The sequence below is a fragment of the Phoca vitulina genome, unplaced genomic scaffold, assembly GCF_004348235.1.
Source record: "Phoca vitulina isolate PV1807 unplaced genomic scaffold, GSC_HSeal_1.0 scaffold14, whole genome shotgun sequence".
Taxonomy (NCBI): Eukaryota; Metazoa; Chordata; class Mammalia; order Carnivora; family Phocidae; genus Phoca; species Phoca vitulina.
This window is the reverse complement of record NW_022589717.1, coordinates 38,160,805-38,182,858: the sequence shown is the minus strand read 5'-3', so window position 1 is coordinate 38,182,858 and position 22,054 is coordinate 38,160,805. Positions and strand designations below refer to the sequence as shown.

The window sequence follows — 22,054 nt, the reverse complement described above, 5'->3', positions numbered from 1 at the left end:
AATTTTGTGTGAACTTCTATGACTGGGTTGGAAAGTTTACACAGATAACAACTAAAAAAAAAAAAAAATTTTTAAAGACTTTGTAGAGAAAACATGCATATCTTTCCAAAGAAGATATGTGTTCTCTACATCTTTGTTTTCAAACTGGCTCAATGAGCCTTTGGGTACCAAAGAGGCTGCCTCAGAAGCTGAGAACCCATCAGGGGGATTGTGCTCCCCTTAGCCCATCTTCAGTCACAGAAGTTGCATGTTTATCTCTTGTATATAATGGGGTTTGACATTACCCCTTTAGGAAAAAAAGATTTCACTGCAGAAAATAATACAGAGCATCCTTTGCTCAATAAAATAGGCCTGATGAAGAATAACATATACATTCACAACGTCCCTGGGGGTGTATTGGGAAAGGAACCTAGATTTAGGAGCACAAGTTGCAGTAAGTTAGAATGTATCCTGCTTTGAGGTAAGTAGGATTAGGAAGATAAAGGGTAATGAAAGGGAGAAACACATGGTATGCTGTCATTCCACCCAGTGATTGGAAACAATCCTGGTGCTTGGAATTGGTGAGAGCGTAAGACAAAGGAGTCAGGGGTGACTCCACACCTTGGAACTTGGGAGACAGGAAATGCTGCTCTTACTGACAAAGGCAGAAGAGGTCAGAGGGAGGCAGATTGGGAAATACGTGATGAGCTCCATCATAGGCAGGCTGTTTGTGGTTGCAGTGACATTGCAGGGTCAGCTGTCCAGCACACAATCTGAGACATGTCCCTGAGGGGCAGGAGAGCAGTCACAGCTGGTTCTGTAGAATTGTTCAAGCATTAGTGAACTGTACACAGATCGCCACGAAACAATTGCATATTTGCAATTGTTATTAACATGACATATTAGCACGGGGCAATGGCACAAAGACGCTAATAATGAAAATCTTCTCAAGGCCAGGGAGGACATATAAATTTGGGTGTCATTCTCAGGCAGGTAACTGTGATGACTGGGAAGTGAATGAAATCTCTGAATGAAATCGTATACAGGAAAAAGGCCTCCAGGTGGAGGCCTCCAGGTGGACACAGCCTGAGCACCAGGGTCCCCTGTGCAAGGGAGAGAGGCAGCAATTGCCTATGAACTTGCACTCCCGCTGCTTCAGACATGCATGGGCAGAACCAGCCTCGGTCATAACCACAAAGCAGAAGAAGCTCCTAAGCCCTTCCTCCTTTTCTGTTCCTGGCATTGCGCCCCTGCCTGGGCACCCTATGCTCTTTCCCACTCTCCTCAAAGCCTTATTCAGAGAAAGTTCCTCTACTAGCCAATTACAGCTTACAGGGAATTTAAGTCATCATGCTGTTACACCCATAGCTGTGTAGTGGGAAAGGCTTTGTCTTTTTTTTTTTTTTTTAAGATTTTATTTATTTATTTGACAGAGAGAGACATAGCAGGAGAGGGAACACAAGCAGGGGGAGCGGGGCAGGGAGAAGCAGGCTTCCCGCTGAGCAGGGAGCCCGATGCAGGGCTCGATCCCAGGACCCTGGGATCATGACCTGAGCCGAGGCAGACGCTTAAGGACTGAGCCACTCAGGCACCCTGACTTTGCCTTTTTCCTAGGGAAAAAGTATTTAAAATACGGATTATATCATATTAGCCCACGCTGGAGGCTTTTCAATGGCCTCTTCATTGCCCTTGGTGGCAAGTTCAAAATCTTTAATATGATTTACAAGTCCCTGCATGATCTGTCTATCAGATCTGCCTCTCTGGCTTCAACACCCATGACTAATGAAGACCCGTTGGTGCTGGTCTGTCTTCAGTTCCCTGAGAGTGCCCAGGCTTGTCCCTTTCAGGGCCTAGAATGCCTTCACATTACCTTCTCTGCCCTTCATCAGACTAACTCCTAGTCATTCTTTTTTGCTTGAAATGTAATTTCTTTAGGGACACCTTCAAGATGCTCAACACTCAAGTCTCCTGGGAATCCCTTCCATAACATAATTTTTAATTGCTAACGTGGGTATTGTGGTGGTTGACTGAGCTTTGTTCCAGTGTCCACTGTGCCTGGACCAGCGCCTGGCAGATAGAATATATTCAACATACAGTTTTTGAGTGAATAGATTTAGGGAAAATGAATTTTTCTAAGGGAATTATTCTTACAAGGTGGAATGGTAGCACTGTGTGGTAGATTACCTCACCTGCTATGGAACCAACATATAAAGCATACTCTACACCAGCAGTGCTTAAACCTTAGCGGACATCAGCACAGACCACAAGTCTTGTTAAAATACGGATTGTTGGGGGCTCCTGGGTTGATCAGTCGGTTGGGCGTCTGCCTTCGGCTCAGGTCATGATCCCAGGGTTCTGGGATCAAGCCCCATACTGGGTTCCCTGCTCAGCGGGAAGTTTGCTTCTCCCTCTCCCTCTGCCCCCCCCCCCCCCCCCCCCCCCCACCCTGCACGCGAGCTCGTGCTCTCTCTCTCTCTAAAATAAATAAATGAGTAAATAAATAAGAAAAGATGAGTTTGGGAAGCATAATTACAGTTTTCTGTCATATTCTATTGAATGCTGACACAAAGCAAAGTTAGGTTACCTTCTTGTAGTTCACCCTGTTGTGCCAGTAAGTGCTGGTCATCTTACTAAAACCATAGACTGACAAAGCCCCAACTTTACCAGGAACTCAGATGTCATGGTTTGCCTATTGTGTCTCTGCAAACCCACTTCCTCATCGCAACTACCCCCATTTTTATCAGTGAGCTCACAAATACCCGGAATTTCTAGTTTTTGACTCTTCTTCTCCTGCATTGGTTATACCCAGTCTCTAACCAAGTCCTATCTTTTGTTCCTCCAGATACTGCTTTTGGTCTGTGCTCTCTTTCTCATTGTTAATGTCCCATTTTGATCCTTCTTTACACTTCTGTTCTTTCTCCACATCCACCCTTTAGCCTACTACCTCTTTTGGTCAGGACTCTTCTACCAGGGTAAAACTGACTGAAACCAATTCAAATGAGCTTAAACAAGAAAGGGATGTATTAGCCACAGACATAGGAAATCCAGGTATACAGACGGCTTCAGAGATTGCAGAGATTCAAACAATGTGGTTCTCCTTCTCTATGTGTTCTCGTTTTCTTCAACTGCAGGCAAGCTTCCTCTGTACAGTAGAGGGAAGAGACGGTGTGCGCAGAGATAGCTTTAGGCTTACATTTTACCAGCCATAACTTAACAGAAAAGAGAAATGTTCTCTTCAAGCAGTTACACATGCAATCCCAGGGATGGAATAGAATTAGCCTGCCCTAGGTCACATCCTTGGGCTAACCACGGTCACCAGTGGCATTGGGCATTATGCCCAGACCAAGTCCTTGGGAAGGAAGGTTGGATTTAAAATGTGACTTTGGCAACCCCTCCAGGACCTTATGAATTGGGGAAAAGACATCTCAGTAAAAAAAAGAATAACATTAGTACCAGAAAAAGTGGGACAAGAATTCTAAGCAAGAAAAAACAAACAAAACAGTAGCACTCAACTACCATCCAATGCGACTCTCCCTCTTCCCAGTGTTTTTCTCTTCCTCTCCAAATGCCCACATTTAGGTATGTTTCAACACTCATCTCATTTTTATCCTCTCCATAAAGCTTTCCCAAACTACCCTGGACCACAGTGATCTTTCCTTTCTTCGGATTCCCATAACCTTTTGTAGTTGGTAGCAATTACTTAGAATTCACTTAATTTCCAGCAGCTTCACGTGTGTTAGTTCTCTGTTTCCTATAGACTAAGATCCTTGAAGTAGGAATTATATCTTATCCCTCTTTTGTGCTCTCTATAGTACTCAGAATACAGCAATTGCCCAAAAAGAATTCTTGGAATGGCTTCAAAATTAGAGAATGCTAAAAGAGGAGATGCAAAAGTCATGGGAAACAATGGGAATTGGGTGGTACAGGGTAAAACAAATAAGATATATTTAATTCCGTCAATGGCTTATTTAAAAGAGGAAGAGCCCAAAAGTAAATAACTTCTGATAATGTTCTAGTCTAGCTTGGGTTGGATGGTGAGTTTGAAGGTATACTTTATATAGTTTTGCTATAGCCTTCATTATGCATATTCTCATTTTTTTCATTAAGAAAAGTTTTTGAGGAAAATGAGAAAACGGTAAAAATTGTCTATTTTTTGACTTAATTCTTTTTTTTATTATGTTATGTTAATCCCCATACATTACATCATTAGTTTTTGATGTAGTGTTCTATGATTCATTGTTTGTGCATAACACCCAGTGCTCCATGCAGAACGTGCCCTCTTTAATACCCAACACCAGGCTAACCCATTCTCCCACCCTCCTCCCCTTTAGAACCCTCAGTTTGTTTTTCAGAGTCCATCATCTCTCATGGTTCGTCTCCCTTTCTGATTCCCCCCTTCATTCTTCCCCTCCTGCTATCTTCTTCTTTTCTTTTTTTTAAACATATAATGTATTATTTGTTTCAGAGGTATGTTGAATCTGTGATTCAACATCTTGCACACTTCACAGCGCTCACCATAGCAATACCCTCCCCAATGTCTATCACCCAGTCACCCCATCCCTCCCACCCCCCACCACTCCAGCAACCCTCAGTTTGTTTCCTGAGATTAAGAATTCCTCAGATCAGTGAGGTCATATGATACGTGTCTTTCTCTGATTGACTTATTTCGCTCAGCATAACACCCTCCAGTTCCATCCACGTCGTTGCAAATGGCAAGATTTCATTCCTTTTGATGGCTGCATAATATTCCATTGTATAATTATACCACTTCTTCTTTATCCATTCATCTATCAATGGACATCTTGGCTCTTTCCAACATTTGGCTATTGTGGACATTGCTGCTATAAACATCAGGGTGCACATACCCCTTCGGATCCCTACATTTGTATCTTTGGGGTAAATACCCAGGAGTGCAATTGCTGGATCATATGGTAGCTCTATTTTCAACTTTTTGAGGAACCTCCATACTGTTTTCCAGAGTGGCTGCACCAGCTTGCAGTGTGGGAGGGTTCCCCTTTCTCTGCATCCCCGCCAACATCTGTCGTTTCCTGACTTGTTAATTTTAGCCATTCTGACTGGTGTGAGGTGATATCTCATTGAGGTTTTGATTTGGATTTCCCTGATGCCGAGCGACGTTGAGCACTTTTTCACGTGTCTGTTGGTCATTTGGATGTCTTCTTTGGGAAAATGTCTGTTCACGTCTTCTGCCCATTTCTTGATTGGATCATTTGTACTTTGGGTGTTGAGTTTAAGAAGTTCTTTATAGATTTTGGATACTAGCCCTTTATCTGATATGTCATTTGCAAATATCTTCTCCCATTCTGTCAGTTGTCTTTTGGTTTTGTTGACTGTTTCTTTTGCTATGCAAAAGCTTTTTATCTTGATGAAGTCCCAATAGTTCATTTTTGCCCTTGCTTTCCTTGCCTTTGGCGATGTTTCTAGGAAAAAGTTGCTGCTGCTGAGGTCAAAGAGGTTGCTGCCTGTGTTCTCCTTTAGGATGTTGATGGACTCCTGTCTCACATTGAGGTCTTTCAACCATTTGGAGTCTATTTTTGTGTGTGGTGTAAGGAAATGGTCCAGTTTCATTCTTCTGCATGTGGCTGTCCAATTTTCCCAACACCATTTGTTGAAGAGACTGTCTTTTTTCCATTGGATATTCTTTCCTGCCTTGTCGAAGATTAGTTGACCCTAGAGTTGAGGGTCCATTTCTGGGCTCTCTATTCTGTTCCATTGGTCTATGTGTCTGTTTTTGTGCCAGTACCATACTGTCTTGATGATGACAGCTTTGTAATAGAGCTGGAAGTCCGGAATTGTGATGCCGCCAGCTTTGCTTTTCTTTTTCAACATTCCTCTGGCTATTCGAGGTCTTTTCTTGTTCCATACAAATTTTAGGATTATTTGTTCCATTTCTTTGAAAAAAGTGGATGGTATTTTGATGGGGATTGCATTGAATGTGTAGATTGCTCTAGGTAGCATTGACATCTTCACAATATTTGTTCTTCCAATCCATGAGCATGGAACGTTTTTCCATTTCTTTGTGTGTTCCTCAGTTTCTTTCATGAGTATTTTATAGTTTTCTGAGTATAGATTCTTTGCCTCTTTGGTTAGATTTATTCCTAGGTATCTTATGGTTTTGGGTGCAGCTGTAAATGGGATTGACTCCTTAATTTCTCTTTCTTTTGTCTTGTTGTTGGTGTATAGGAATGCCACTGATTTCTGTGCATTGGTTTTATATCCTGCCACTTTAATGAATTCCTGTATGAGTTCTAGCAGTTTTGAGGTGGAGTCTTTGGGGTTTTCCACATAAAGTATCATATCATCTGCAAAGCATGAGAGTTTGACTTCTTCTTTGCCAATTTGGATGCCTTTTATTTCTTTTTGTTGTCTGCTTGCTGTGGCTAGGACTTCTAATACTATGTTGAATAGCAGTGGTGATAGTGGACATCCCTGCCGTGTTCCTGACCTTAGGGGGAAAGCTCTCAGTTTTTCCCCATTGAGAATGATATTCGCTGTGGGTTTTTCATAGATGGCTTTTATGATATTGAGGTATATACCCTCTATGCCTATACTCTGAAGAGTTTTGATCAAGAAAGGATGCTGTACTTTGTCAAATGCTTTTTCTGCATCTATTGAGAGGATCATATGGTTCTTGTTCTTTCTTTTATTAATGTATTGTATCACATTGATTGATTTGCAGATGTTGAACCAACCTTGCAGCCCAGGGATAAATCCCACTTGGTCGTGGTGAATAATGACTTGTTTAATTCTTATAGTTTGCAATAACATTACACCAAGTGTGGGAAAATGGAAAGAGAACATTTCTAAAACTCAAAATATTCATAGCATAAAACCTCATTCGAAGAGCAACACAATCATGCTTTTTGACAAATCACTAGCATTTGTAAGATTGATTCAGATAATTTTTTAATAATAGGCCTGAGCTCCTAAGAGAATTATGCTTAAAATAGACCCTTCTTATCCCTGTCATCATATCTGTATACTCATTTATTCATTCATTCACACACTGAACAACTATTTATTGGGAATTTTAATCTGTGTCAAGGAGTGTTCTAGAAGCTGGAAATACAATGAAAAATATATTAATGGTCCCATCCCTCATTAACTTATATTCCAGTTAGTAAAACAAATAATTTAAACAGGCAAATGTAAAAAAAAAAAAATCCACGAATGAAGATGAAGTAACACATTGCATCTAATAGAAAAAACAGATTTCCCTGAGAAATTAATAATAAAGAAGAAATCCAAATGAGAGTAAGTTAAGCAGAGAGAAGGGATAACCTGTTCCAGGAAAAGGTATGGCATATATGAACACCCAGAGATGCATGAGATCAGGCATAAAAGGACGTCATTGTGGCCTCGCAGCAAGTAGGAGGAGGGGAACGGTAGTCAACCATGGAATTCTTTATCAACCACAGTAGGAGTTTAGACTGTGTTTTAATGCCAAGGGTAAATTTCTATGGACTTTTAAGGAAAAAGAACGACACTGACCTTAGTGTTCTGGAAGACCACTCAAGCTGCTTTTGGAAAACAGACAAGAGAAGGCAAGACTGAAGGGAAAGGAAACCAATTAGAAAGACACAGATGTGTCCCAGGGAAGAGCTGATGGTGGATGTGAGAATAAAAAGAACTAGATGGAGGGGCGCCTCCGTCGCTCATTCCGTTAAGCTTCCAACTCTTGGTTTCGGCTCAGGTCATGATTTCATGGATCATGTGATCGAGCCCCACCATGGGGCTCCACGCTAATCAGGGAGTCTCCCTCTATCCCATCCCTGGCTCACGGGCATGAGCACACTCTCTCTCGTTCTCTTAAATAAATAAATAAATCTTTAAAAAAATAGTTAAAAAAAGAGAAGTAGACAGGTTTTTTAAGTATTATGAAAGTAAATCAAACAGTATTTGATGATAACTTACAAATGTATCTGATCTCAAGTTTCTGATTTAGAAATCGGTAGATTATAGTATCCTTTACTATTGAGAGAACATACTGCTTGAGAGACAGATTTAAAAGGAGGAGATGAGTTCAGTTTTATACATAATAGTTTGAGGCACAAGACAACTATCCAAAGAGAGATATCCAGAAGAGTTCAGAAGAGGCATTTGCAACTTTACATGAAGATTAGGAAGTCTTGGGCATATAAGTGGTGATTGTCAAGATCTCCAATGGAAAATCTGTAAACAGAGCAGATGAGGACATGAAAAACCCTGGGGAATAGCAGCATTTAATGGCCTGAAAGAAGAGAAAAGGCCAGCAGAGAGAAGAAAGAGAATGGCCAAAGAGACAAATGAAAACACAGGACTGTATGAAGGAGAGAGAGAAGGTAACAAATAGAGAAAGAGATGAATTCAGAGAATCTCTGAGCTCAGAGAGAGAAAGAGAAGTTGATGATGAAGAAAACTGATCAGAATGTTTTTTTCTTAAGGTCCCACAGAAAAGGTAAGAAAGGATGGGACCCAAAGCCCAAAATAAAAGGATTGCCATGGCAAGGAAAATAAGTATGATTTTCTTTGCAATAGAAGTAAAAGAGGAAATGACAGATGCAGGGACAAATGTAGATCTACAGATTATAAACAGATATTTTATATACAGATACAGATATTTTATAAACAGATACAGATATTTCTTTTTGATGACCTTATATTTGATGGCCTTGTATATATTTATTTTATATACAGATACAGATATTTTATATACAGATACAGATATTTTATATACAAATACAGATATTTATTTTTGATGGCCTTTTAGAGCAAGGGAGTTGGTTGCAGGGTCATACATCAGTGCAATTTGAATTTCAGATAACAAGAAATAATTTTTCATTGGGACAAACACATACTAAAAAAGTATTCATTGTTTACCTGAAATTCAAATTTAACTAGGTATCCCATATATTTTTGTTAAGTGTAGCAGTGCTAAGCATAGCAAGATAGAAAAGCATTGCTGGAAGTCCTGTTGAGGTCCATAACTATGAGTTCATGTGGCCACAGATGGCAGGAAGTGTAACTTCCATCTACAATACATCATTTAAATGCAAATACAACCAAAGAAGGCAACTGAACTTGGACCTAAGGGAGTGACGTTATGAAACATCTAGATTTCACATTTAGCACAGTTTGATATATGTTTCTCAATGTATCTCCAGATAAATTTGAAATTTATAAACTGAGACAAATACGCTTTACAAATAAGATTTTTTTAAGACTTTATTTATTTATTTATTTGAGAGAGAGAGAGAACACACAGAGGGAGAGTGAGAGGGAAAAGCAGACTCCCTGCTGAGCAGAGAGCCCAATGACCTGGACCCTGAGACCATGACCTGAGCCGAAGGCAGATGCTTAACCGACTGAGCCACCCAGGCATCCCAATTTTTAAAGTAAAATAACATTTCCGTTGGTAGTTGTGCTCTCTATATTTATTTAGAGAAAAAAACATACTTCTTTTTACCTTAACCTTTCAGATAATTATTATAGCATTGGGAAGGGTGGGTTCATTGATTCATAGATCATCTAGGTTACTCTCCAATCTGATCTTTGAAGACCTTGGAACATCAGCACACATTATTATCTCTCTCTTCCTTGAACATACTATTTCCTGGGACAATCTCTTTCCTTTTAGAATCTTTAATTGTGAAAACATTCTTTCTAATATTGAATCAGCCTGTGTCCTTGTACTTTCTCCCTCTTAGTCCTAGATTTATATTCATTCAGTAACAGATTTTTAAAATTTTTTAATGTATCCTCTTACTTCTTTATGTTACTTTTTCTGTACAAATATGAGACTGACATTCTATTGTCAAAGTCCATTCCATGAGTAAAAGATCAGCTGTTCAGAGTTTTCAGTATTCAGGTGAGAAAGGTCTCCTAAGTGACCTAATGAGAATCATTTATTTCCAAGAGGTAACAGACTCTTAAGAAAGTTCATAAATTTATTCTTTTCCTTAGGCTTTGCCTTTGTTTTGCTGAGTCTTATAGGAATTCATACTAATCTTTCTCCTGTTCATTTTAATAACAGCTGAGTTGGTAGGAAATGCAGATGTGAACACCGGTGGTTAGTAACCTGTCACGGGGCAATTCATTGTGATTACTCAACATAGAGTCACAGAGTCTCACTTTCAACTCTTGCTTTCCCTCTACTGGGAGGGGTCAAACTTGGAAAAGGTAAAATGGCTCTCTCCTTATATATGTGATCAAAAAATGAGAAAAATGGCTGTGTATTGCAAATGTATGCATTACTAGTATGATAGTGTTATAGAACTAATTTCTTTCTTTGAAATGAATAATTATGTTTACTGTGGCCCTCAGCAAAAATTCAGATATACACCATGCTACTTTATTCTAAGGAGTAAAGGGTTCTCCAACAAAGAAAAAGTTAATTAGCACCACATTCTAATGTTATGAGTGTGTAGTGTGATTTCATGTAGTCTTTCAGCATTTATCCAAGTAATTTATATTTTGAATGAAAAAAAGCTATGAATTAAGGCACTGGTATTTATACACACACATGAAATCTATGAGAAAAATAACTTGAAAGGCTTACAGAAATGGCATTTTATATATTTTATTAAACATATATCTTCCAAAGACATGCCTTGATCTTAGCAAGGTTTTTTCGTCCTGATTGTTCTCAATTTGGGAGTTAATCTGTCCAGGAGTGGAATGACAGTGTCATCAATAATACTGATTGCCTTGACTAGTAGATTATCAAAAACCAAGCAGATTGATTAATACTATTCTAATTTGGCTAAATAGGTCACTCTGATTTTTTAAAATAGCATGTATTCTGTAGACCAATTATTTAGCAAGTTGTACTTTTAGAAAAGAAAAAAAAGGACATTTCTCTACCTATAAAACGTCTTCAAGTAAATTTGAAGATTAAGCAGGAATTTTCCAACCTCAGGAAACTTCAGGCAAAAATAGAAGTATGGTGCTCCTTCAGACAGATAAGTCAGTATTCACATATTATAGAACTGTTTACACTGTACTACATTTATCTTTTGTTGTTTATTTCTAAGTTTGTTAAATATCAATTATACCAAAGTGCAAAATACTGAATAAGAAAAAAATACCAATTAGGTAGAGTTTATCTACTTCTTAATTTAAGAACAATATGTGTTCAGGGTTATAGTTACTTTGAACTATGTGCTTTGTTTTATGAACTTTTATCTATCTGGCAATGTGCAAATTCTTCTCTGCCTCAAGACAAAAAAAAAAGAACAGCACTCAGTGTCTTCTCTAGCTTATACAAATTCATTTTTAAACATATATATATATGTGTTTATATGCATATATATATATATGTGAACAGAAAATGAACACTGTATATAAACTGATGAATACTGGGTACAGGGCTTGTTGCTACCAAATCATGATTTATATCTGAGAATTTATTTATAGTGTGAACATTTCCTCCATTTCTAATTACCATGTTTAGGTTCTCATCTTCCTCATAACCATTGAGGAGTAGTTATGGCATTCATTTCAAATGCTCTGCAGGCATCCTCAAACATAGGCAGATTTAAACACCAGTGTCTATTTGGGTTCAGAAATTAAAATGCCCCTGGAATAGCCTGGCTGAGTTGTCTTTGGTTGGTAGTGCTCTGACAGCCTTAAACTCAGCCTGATATTCTCCTTGCCTCCGCTGTCAGATACAAGGAGGACTCGAGGAGTCTATTAATTCCCCTTCGCTCACTTCCAGGTCTATGCAGAACTGAAGATGCCATAACACAGGAGTTCCTGTGTTTGGAAAGCTTCTTGGAGATGGCTTTTACTTTAGACATTATGCTGCAAACCTTCTTCTTTCCTTCATGGTTATCTAACAAGTGATCACAAAACCTTTCTATTTCCTGCTTAACTTGTACCCCTTTTGTTCTTATAGGCCCCTCAGAGCCTCACCTTAATAAATTCTGATATCTTTATCTTAAAGGTATTTTGATCTGAGCTAGCTCACAACTCTCAGAGGGTATAATCAAATTAAAATGTTTTGCCACACTCTACAATAGTAACACTGGAGAAAATAAAGGTGGAATAAAGGAAGAAAAATAAGTAACTAGAATGAAATAGGAGTCATAGACCTGTCAGAATGTTCCATGCATTAGAGGAGTCTTGATTCCAATCAGCATTTGGAAGCCTCAAAACTCTACCAGTTCGAACTAGAAAGAACCAGAGAGATCACTTCACCCAGTGGTTCTCAATCTGGGCTGCATATTAGACTCACCTGGTAAGTTTAAAAAAAAAAAGTTCCTGCCAGTATCCCCCTGGAAGGGATGTCTCAACATAGTACATTTTTAAAAGCATCCTAGGTTATTTTCATGAGCAGCCAGGGCTGAGAATCACTGACTGTTTAGCCCAATCTCAGGTGAACAAATTGATGCCCAGAAGATACATATATTGCAAGAACCATACTTTGGGCACGAGGTCCACTTGGCAGCACTTGTAAAACCTGGAAACACTAGAATGGAGCCTGGGGGTGAACAACTGGTACAGATTCTTTCCTTTCAGCTCTTAAAGTCATTTGGGAAAGTGGTTCTGAAACTTAAGTTTATTGGTAGAAATAGAAGATGCAGTTGCTTTTTACAACTTTCATTTTGGATCAAACCTCAAATTTCTCATCTAGCTGCAATTCACTTTCAAATGACACTATAGAAGAAGCAAACAAACCACAAAATCCTTGGTTCTCAAATTATCGTCCCTGCACCAGGAGCATCAGAATCACGTGGGAACTTGTTAAAATGCAAATTATTGGACCCCAACCAGACCTGTTGAATGAAAACTCTAGGAGTAAGTCCCAGCTATCTAGTTTAACTGGGCCGCTATGAGAGTCTGATGCATGCTGAAATTTGAGAACCACTGAAGTGGAAGCTACAGACGAGAAAACAGGCAATTGTAATACAAGGCAGGGTGTTCATGCTGCAATGGGTAAATACAAGGAGTTCGGGAGTATAAGGAAACGGAGCCTGATGCAAGTATGTACATCAGGGACAGCAAAACACAAAGCAAATAAAGGAGTTGATATATGTTTGTGCTTGATGATTTTCTATTTCCTTTCTTTAATGACTTGACATACTGTGTATATATTGATATATGTGTGTATACATGTGTGTAAACATATATGAGTGTGCGTATACACATTTACACACAGGTGTGCATGCACACACACACACACACACAAATACACACACTCCAAAAGGATAAATTAGGAAATTGAGAAAAATCAGGACACACGAAAATAAGGGTAGAAAAATACTAAATCTGCAGAAATGCTTGTATGGAGATTTCCTACAAACTTAATTTTCATAGGCACAGTGGCCAAAGCAAAGGAACAGGTTTCAGATGAGACACAACTTCTGTTAGTAATGAGGAATGACTAAGCAAAATTTCTTTCATGAGTCATTATAATGAGAACATTTCAATACAGTGAATGATGTCCCTGGCTCCCTGCATGTAATGAATATGTTCCACAGAGGTCCACTTCCTTTGACAACTGAGGGTTGGCAGAGGACAAGGTTAAGGTCATATTATAAAAACTAAAGAGCTGCATTAAGTGCTTAAAAGGATGGCTTCTTCAACTCCAAAACTCTAAGACGCTCAGTATTTGTGGGGGAAAGAAATGTCATAGAAGCAAATTATCTGTATCCACTGGCAGCCTGCACTTTTTCTTGATAAATAGCTCAAGATCCATTCATTCTTGTGTAACTGCTTAATTTCCCATGACATATAATAACTTGAACATTCTTGCAAGGATGATTTTTAAAATTATATCATGCTTGGTTTTATTTTGTTCTGTTTCATTTTCATTTTAGTCTTAAATAAAATGTGCTACTTATTACAAGAGCCTATTGACTTTATAAGAAATACAAAGATGGATCAACAAAGTCATGACTAACATATTTTTTTATCATTTTGCATGACCTACATACAATGTAGTGGAGAAGAGAAAATTTGGGGTAAAATGATCTGGAATTTGCTTAAAAGCCTCAAGAAGAATAGAAAAAAGAAAAAAAAGAGTATATGTTTCTTCTTTCTCACCACCTCCACCCACCTTCCCAAACGCTGAGCTAAAGTGACCAAGTATAACCATAGGCTAATGCCACCCAGTTAAAAGAGCATTTGTATAAATTCCCCACCTGATCTCAGAGCCACATCCTTCAGCATCACTCGGGAGTCATCTTAGCCCAAATTCCACTCTGTGAAAAAATAAGGTTCACAAATGTGTTTAGGTTTTATAGCCTCTTCATGCCTTTGCCAGTCGTAAGTTTGCATGCAGATTACTTTTCAGTATATTTATCATAATGATATGCTGAGTAATGTAGATGGACTTTTTGGGCTCCATTTGGAACTATTTCATTTCTTTACTTTTTGTCAATGCCATTAAGGAATCAAGTACAGAAATCAGCAAACTCTGTGCCTCACTAATATAATGTGAATATTCATTATGATATGAAATATATACACTTCTGTTTCTAACATATATGTATATGTACGTATATATGTAGTAGATATATAGCCGTCTATGACTGTCAAAGCTTTTATGATTACACTCAAGTAAAATGCTATTTTTGTGAAATCAAACTGAAGATATTATCAGTCTGTATTCATCATGTACTGTTTTAGAGGTGGGGGAGGGGCAGTGAGAGAGGGAGAAAGAGAGTCTTAAGCAAGCTCCACAGCCAGCATGGAGCCCGGCATGGGGCTTGATCTCAAGACCCTAAGATTATGACCTGAGCCAAAATCAAAAGTCAGATGCTTAACTAACTGAGCCACCCAGGCAACCCTCTCACCATGTACTTCTTTAGAGAATAGCCACATTAAGATGCTATTTGAAAATTAAAATATAATTTGAAAATAAAAAGCAACTTTCCTTACAGTAACAATCTGTTTTTAAATATTAAGCCCAGAACTGTACCTTCTTTCATGCTCTATGCATCAGGAAAAAAAAAAAAAGATACAGTTTCCATCAATATCAAGAAAGCAGAGGAATGTTACTGTTGTTTCATGTTATATATCAGCTATAAATCATCAAAAACTAAAATAAACCAGGAGTTAGTCATGACAGCGATCAACTCTATTTTATTTATCTCACATCATGTTTAGTGCAACACCATACTTGAGGTTTTTACTTTTGCACTTGCATTTTTGCATTTCCATTTGCATTTTTTCACTTTTGTAGTTTGTGCGTGAAAAAAGTTCTACTTTACCTTTCATCAAACTCCATGTTGAAAATATACATTTAACATTTTTTTATTGTTTTTGTCTTCAAATAAAGACAGCTGCTTCAGAGACATTTGAAAAGGCAAAGAGGGGAAGGAGCCTGGGTGGCTCAGTCAGTTAAGCATCTGCCTTTGGCTCAGGTCATGACCCTAGGGTCCTGGGATTGAGCCCCATGTCAGGCTTCCTGCTCAGGGGAGAGCCTGCTCCTCTCTCTCACTTGTGCTCTCACTTGCTCTCTCTCTCTTTCTCTCTCGCTCTCATATAAATAAATCTTTGAAAAAGCAAAGAGGGAAAGGAGATGCAAAATGATTGCATCTGGCATACATAATTAATGAAATTCATTTATATTGAGTGTGGAGGAAAAATGATACCAATTTATCAGTTAGATTATTTCATAGGGAAAAACCCTGCCCAAAAAAAAAAAAAAAAAGATCAAAAGGTGATGAAATTACAGGAATACAAAATGAAGGCCAGGCACTGAGAAAGACCCAATGGACAGTGATGAGCATTGAGAAAGCTGAAACACATCCACAGGTGAACACACTCACATCCAGGCAGGTGAAAATGCTAATGATGCAGCAGGAGAGACCTCTTTCAGTTCTAAGGAACTGAAGCAGAATTATCATACACCAAAACGGAATGTGTGAATATGCATACTTGAGTAGATCAGAGATGTATACCATAGCTCTATGAAGTATCACGTTTTATATACTTAGAATTTAGATAATACAAGATATCTGTGGTGTTGGTATAGATGTCAGGGTGGAGGTGGGGGACAAACCATTCTTAACACTTTCTGTCCTTCCAGTGAATAAGTATACTGGGTACAGACTGCAGATGTTCACTGATAGAGTTAACACCTGCAAGTTTGTATTTCTGTTAAAATATAAATGGCAGTTAGTGGAAATCCTTTGGTTACTGCATAACTAAAATGTTACAAAGGCTACTCCTGGAGAGAGACAAATCAAAAAAAACAGACTCTTAACTATAGAGAACTAACTGATGGTTACCAGAGGGGAGGTTGGATGGGGGAATGGGGGAATGGGGGAAATAAGTGAAAGGGTTAAGAGTACACTTATGGTGATGAGCACTGAGTAATGTATAGAATTGTTGAATTGCTATATTATACAACAGAGACTAATATAATACTTATGTTAACTACACTAGAATTCAAATTAAAAACCTTAAAAAATGAAAAACAATTAAAATAATGAGATTTTCAAGCTTTTTATAAGACAAAGGAGGTGAAGGCTGCTCCTAAACCTGGACAGGAAGGGAACAGGAAAACAATTCACATTTACTGATAATAAGACATAGCACCTTTCCAAATTGTTCAAATATATAAGTCTATCATGCATTCATGAATTTGTTAACTTACTAGGGAATGAGAAAAAGCAAGTGAAGCAGAATTGGAAAATTATTCTTAGATCTTTATATTTTTGGCTTATTTTAATATTTCTTTTAGTGAGTATTATAGTAGTTGTGGTTATTGTAAAGAAAATTAAAAATAGAGAAAACTATTCTAATTTAAACTTAATTACCTGCCTAGATAATCATTATTTAGATTTTGATACATTTCCCTCTAATCTTTTTTATGCATATAATTTTTAATAGGATTATACTATGTTTTCAGTTATTTCTGTTAATGACAAGGTATAAAGTTCATACACATAACTTTTGGAAAAAAACTTATTTTTGTCTAAGTGGAAATTCTGTTCCTGTCAGGATTCTGAATGAATAAAATTTTTATGATTTTATTTTTATAAGATACTTTAATTTGGGTCCACAAAACTGTGCTATGATTGAGAAACAGATGGTTGGAACAATGAAGTGGTATAAGAATCATCCTGGACATACTACACACTAGGAAAATATGAATTAGAAAGAGGAAGTAAGAAACCACATTATTAGTTATATATTTGTCATTCTACTACTAGGTGGAAAACTATATTGCAAATATAATTACTACTTGAAATAATTATGTGTTATTGGTAATTCTACCGCTATTTGGAAAAAATAGCCTTCAAATATGATTATGCATTGAAATATCTCACATCCAGAATGTGAAACTACTTCCCTCTGTTTTTCAAAATGACTGTCCCATGCAATGTAACTAAGTTAAAAATTAAATCACAAACATGATGGTTTCTAAGTGGTACCTGTGACGACAAACTTGCTCAGAGGCCCTGTAGATAGATGAATCTTGAACATGTGTCCCGAGAAGTTTTAATTAAAACCCTAAAGCCAGTTAGTCTGTCTTTTACTCCCCTTGTCCCACAGTTCCTCCCCACCTCCCTTACCCAAATTAGTGAAGTTTCCCCAACTTTACTTGTATAGTATCTCTTGTTCTCTTCCTCCATTCTCCCAACTATTACTCTGGTTCTTGTTCTTACTACTATTGATTTTGACTATTATAATATTCCCTTCTTTTTCTTTCAGATCTTTGAGGTAACACAGCCAGATTAATCTTACTAATAATCTTACTTTCTTACTCAAATTTTTTAGTGAGTTCCCACTCCAACTGAATACACTTAAAGCTATTTATGTGTGTGCCTGTGTGTGTGTATTGTGCCAACACACTTACTTGCCTGTTCAGAAGAATTCATATGCAGAAGCATATTTCTCATTCATTCAGTGCTTTCTTGGTTATCTGTAAAAATTACCTGTTCTGTCAATTATCCATGGCAACTTGAGAATTCCTTTGATGTAAGGCTCAGCCAGATAAGATTAATAAGTGGACAAAAAATGGTTGAGAGTGAGGTTACAAGGATTCAGAGACTTAGCAATCACAAAGAAGTGCTATCACAAAATCAATTTGAATTAAGAATCTCTGCCACATGCAGAAAAGAAAAAGACTAAACAGTTATAGTGATTTTTCTGGTAGTTCTGTTACGATGTAAAGTACAAAAGCCATACCCTGTATCTGACCAAATAGATTTCTTTGGTTATATCTAAACAGAAAGCAAATAAGTATATATTTTGTTTTTCCTGTCCCGTCAGTCAATGCATGCAGCTGATAACTTTAAGAATATCTGCTTAGAAGTATCTCTAGTTAACAACAACAACAACAAGAAAGTATCTCTAGTTTAATTTTATCAATTTCACAAACAAGCCAGAAAGATCTCAAAGCTGACATAAAATGACTGTGACATGTGTGAGAATGTAGAGAAAATCATTACATTGGTATCCTCATTCAACATTTATTATCTATTTATTCATCTGTATGTCACCAAAATTATAAGGTAGGATCTGGAAAGATAAATACTGCGGGGGAAAATTGATTCTTTCACCCAGAAGTTAGATTGTACTCTGAGCTCACCAACAGAGTAAGGACAGGGCAGCAAAGTAATGGTTAACAGGGGAGGGATTATCCCGGAAGGGCAGAATCCATCTTTGGGTCTCTTCTGACTTGGAGGATTTGGACAGTTTGAGTTGATCCTAAGACTAATGAGAAAGATCTATTCTGTTGTTGGATACACTTGGGGCTGGGACTCTTGGGGACTATACATGTTAGTACATGGGAGAGAAATCTGATGTACTCCAAGAACCCAAGGAAACTTTCCAGAAAGTCCTCAAAGAGGACCCAGCCCATCATGAGACTAAATCCATAGGCTATGTAGGACAGACGAGTCCCTGTGAGAATCATTGAACCCAGTCAGTGTTTAAACTCTTGGTATCAAGAGGATCAAACCATCACCAGAGGTGATGGGAGCTGCAGGAAGAGAAATTCAGATGGAATCTTCCCAATCCATTGCAGCTCACACAACCAAAATACCTATAAATTCAAATAAGAACTGGCCTCCCTGCTTCCATTATTGGCGCAGCAAGGTGATCATTATCTTTCTCCACTGTTTTCCATCTGTGTGAAGAAAATGTGGCTGATGAGTTGCAACTTTGTATCAGCTCCAGGATCAAGTCAGCAGCCAGGAACATTGCTATGTCATTGTCTTTGTTGTTGATCATTCCCTACAGCTCTGTGCAGATGGTCTGAGGTTTTGAACAAGTCAGTGATGACAAATTAGGGCATGAAATTAAACTCAGGAAGTCATGCTATGTACCAAGTTTTTCTGATTTGAAAATATTCCTTTCAGAAAACAAAACACTTTAAAAAATCACTTGTGTGTGAAGAACTGTCACTCACCTGTAGATGTCAAAAAGATTGTCTAACAGATTCAGAATGACCGATCTTATGATTCCAAAAATTGTATTAGCTATCCATAGAATATTTTTATTTTTATGTCATAATTGTATTTTTAATTAGAGTTTTCAAGATATTCTTAATCTCAGGCTGAATGGTAGGTAGCTTAAAGAAAATTTGAGAAATCTGATTTGTAAGTTTCTTTTAATTCCAAAAATGTATGCTGATTCCACATCAGTAAGAGTTGGTGGAAACATTTGATAGTAAGAATAATATTAAATAGTGTCCATCTTCTCTCTTATTAAGTAAGAGTTACTTCTCCTTTCTACTTGCTTGACTTCCTCTGATGCTCAGATAGGATATAAAATTGGTTCACCTCAGTTTAGTTCCTCAAATGCAAATTAAAGAGTGCATGGTATATGTAAGGATCATACACTTCTCACTTTCATTGTAAGTGAATTTTCCGGAAACATAAACACAACACTGGTACTGGGTAACAAGTTCTGAGAATTGCCAAATCATTTCACTAAGCTATCTCTTTTGATCTCTGCTCCATACACGTTTAAATAATAGCATTCCCAGTCCATTTCTGCTCCAGTAATAAGCCATTTTTACCCTGACTTTTTAACACTCTTCTCACTTAAATTACTCTTAGCATCATGCTGTACAAAGAAAATCCTACCCCCCAAAATTAATAAACCTAGAACTTATCTAAGTCATAATACCAAAACTTGCATAGATGAAATAATTAACAAACAACAAAGACCAGATCTGTGTAGTATAGGATTTAAGAGCAATGAAATCTCAAGAAATGGAGGGAGCATTGTAGGGAAAAAAGATCTAGAGGCTGTTTCGTTAAGGGTGTGAGTCTTAGAATAGCTTAAATTTAGATGAGGTTATTATCAAGAGAGGGCAGATATCACAGGTACGAGATCATATTTGAGGAAATTCCCAGAGGCAGATATTCCCAGAGTACAATAGGCTGAGGAAATAACCATCTCAACATTGATTGAAAAAATATTATTTAACCTTTATCGATCACTTAGTTTAATCTTAATAAACAATCCTATGAAGTGTAGACACTACTGTTTTCCTACTTTATTGATTAAGAACTTGAAAACACAAGAGATTAAGTAATTTAACATAGATAGGCAGAACCATGATTCTAATGCTGATTGTACTTTTAACTACCACACCAGTGTTCCCCAACATTCTTTACATCATGACACGTGTAGAACATGATAACATTTCTAAATCAATGAGGGTTAATGAACAATACACCCAGTACCCTTTACCTAGCCTCCAGGCTGATAGAAATCAAGATCTTGGCATGGGGGGAACTGATCTGTGGCAAAACCCACAGCTTATCAGGTGGTAAATTTTGTACCATGCTACTATATCTGTATGTTGGGAAGTAGTGGGAAATACAGCAGGAGAGGTAAGATAAATACAAATTATGAAAGGTCATATGAAAACCAGGTGAAGTCATTTGGATTCTATTTGATTGATGATAGAGTTCTTGAAGAGTAACAGTATTTTAAGAACCTCTGAATAACTGTGTTTTGAGAATGATTTGAAAAGAGCAACATCTTAAAGACAGTTCATGTACCTGTTGGCCAGTCAAAACTACTAGGAGATGGTAGTAAGAATGAAAAGAAAGAAGATGCGGAAAACTGAGTCTAAAGTATATGGAAGGCTCCAAGATAAAGGCAAGCTGAGAATGGGATACTGATGGAATAGCATCTTTGGGAAGAAAAGCTAGTTTAAGAGATGGTGAGATGTAGGAAGCATTAAGTGGGAAACCCCATTAATGGAGTTAGAGAACTAGCTGAAGTTTCTTGCTATCAGAGAGGCAGAGGTTGGTTTTGGAGATAAGTGTTTTAAAACTACAAGCCTAGGAGTAATGCTGGAAGTTGAAGTACAAAACTCCCAAGACAAGCAGAGGGGAAATGCTGACAAAGAAATAGTGGCAGGAGGGAGGGAGTAGAAATCAGTCTGTGGGAAAGAAAAAATAACAGAATTGCAACATTAGAAAAGAACTTTGAGGTCATGTTTTTAATTACCCTTGCATGAGCTCCTTTTACACTATGTGTGCCATATAAATACCCTACTTATATCTGACTACTTTCAATGATGGGAAATTTGCACTGTCCTGGGGTAACACATTCCATCTTTGGAAAGCGCTGTGTGTGTGTGTGTGTGTGTGTGTGTGTGTGTGTGTGTGTGTATTTTAGGGAAATTTGTTTCCTTTAACTTCTACTCATTGGATCTAGTTGTGGGACAGAACAAGATCAGCTACCATTTCATGCAATAGTTTTTCACATATCTAAACACAGCTGTCATGTAATTTCCCCTTCCTTGCTTTTTTTTCCCCCTCCAAAATGTGAAATATGGTAGTCAGTAGTTCTCTGTATTTGTCCCAAAATTACTGCACTCATATTTTGTTTTTTATTTTTATAGTTGATGTATTAACTATATTAGTTTCAGGTGTACAACAATGATTTGATATTTGTATGTATTGTGAAATGATCACAATAAGTCTAGTTAACATCCTACACTCATACTTTAAAAGGTGTCCCTTTGACCTATAATTTTGAATTCATGGAAGAGATTTAGCCATGAATTCAGATCTGTTGAATTCTATATTATTTCCCTGCTATCTCTCACCATGATATCTCACCTACCAAATCATATCATATTCTCATCTCACCT

General features: G+C 37.6%; 1 protein-coding gene across 1 annotated transcript in view; it reads left to right on the top strand.

Annotated features, from left to right (window-relative positions):
* Window positions 1-22,054, top strand: part of MARCHF1 (membrane associated ring-CH-type finger 1) — an 860,279-nt gene that overhangs the window by 775,413 nt on the left and 62,812 nt on the right. The gene's annotated exons all lie outside the window — the stretch shown is intronic.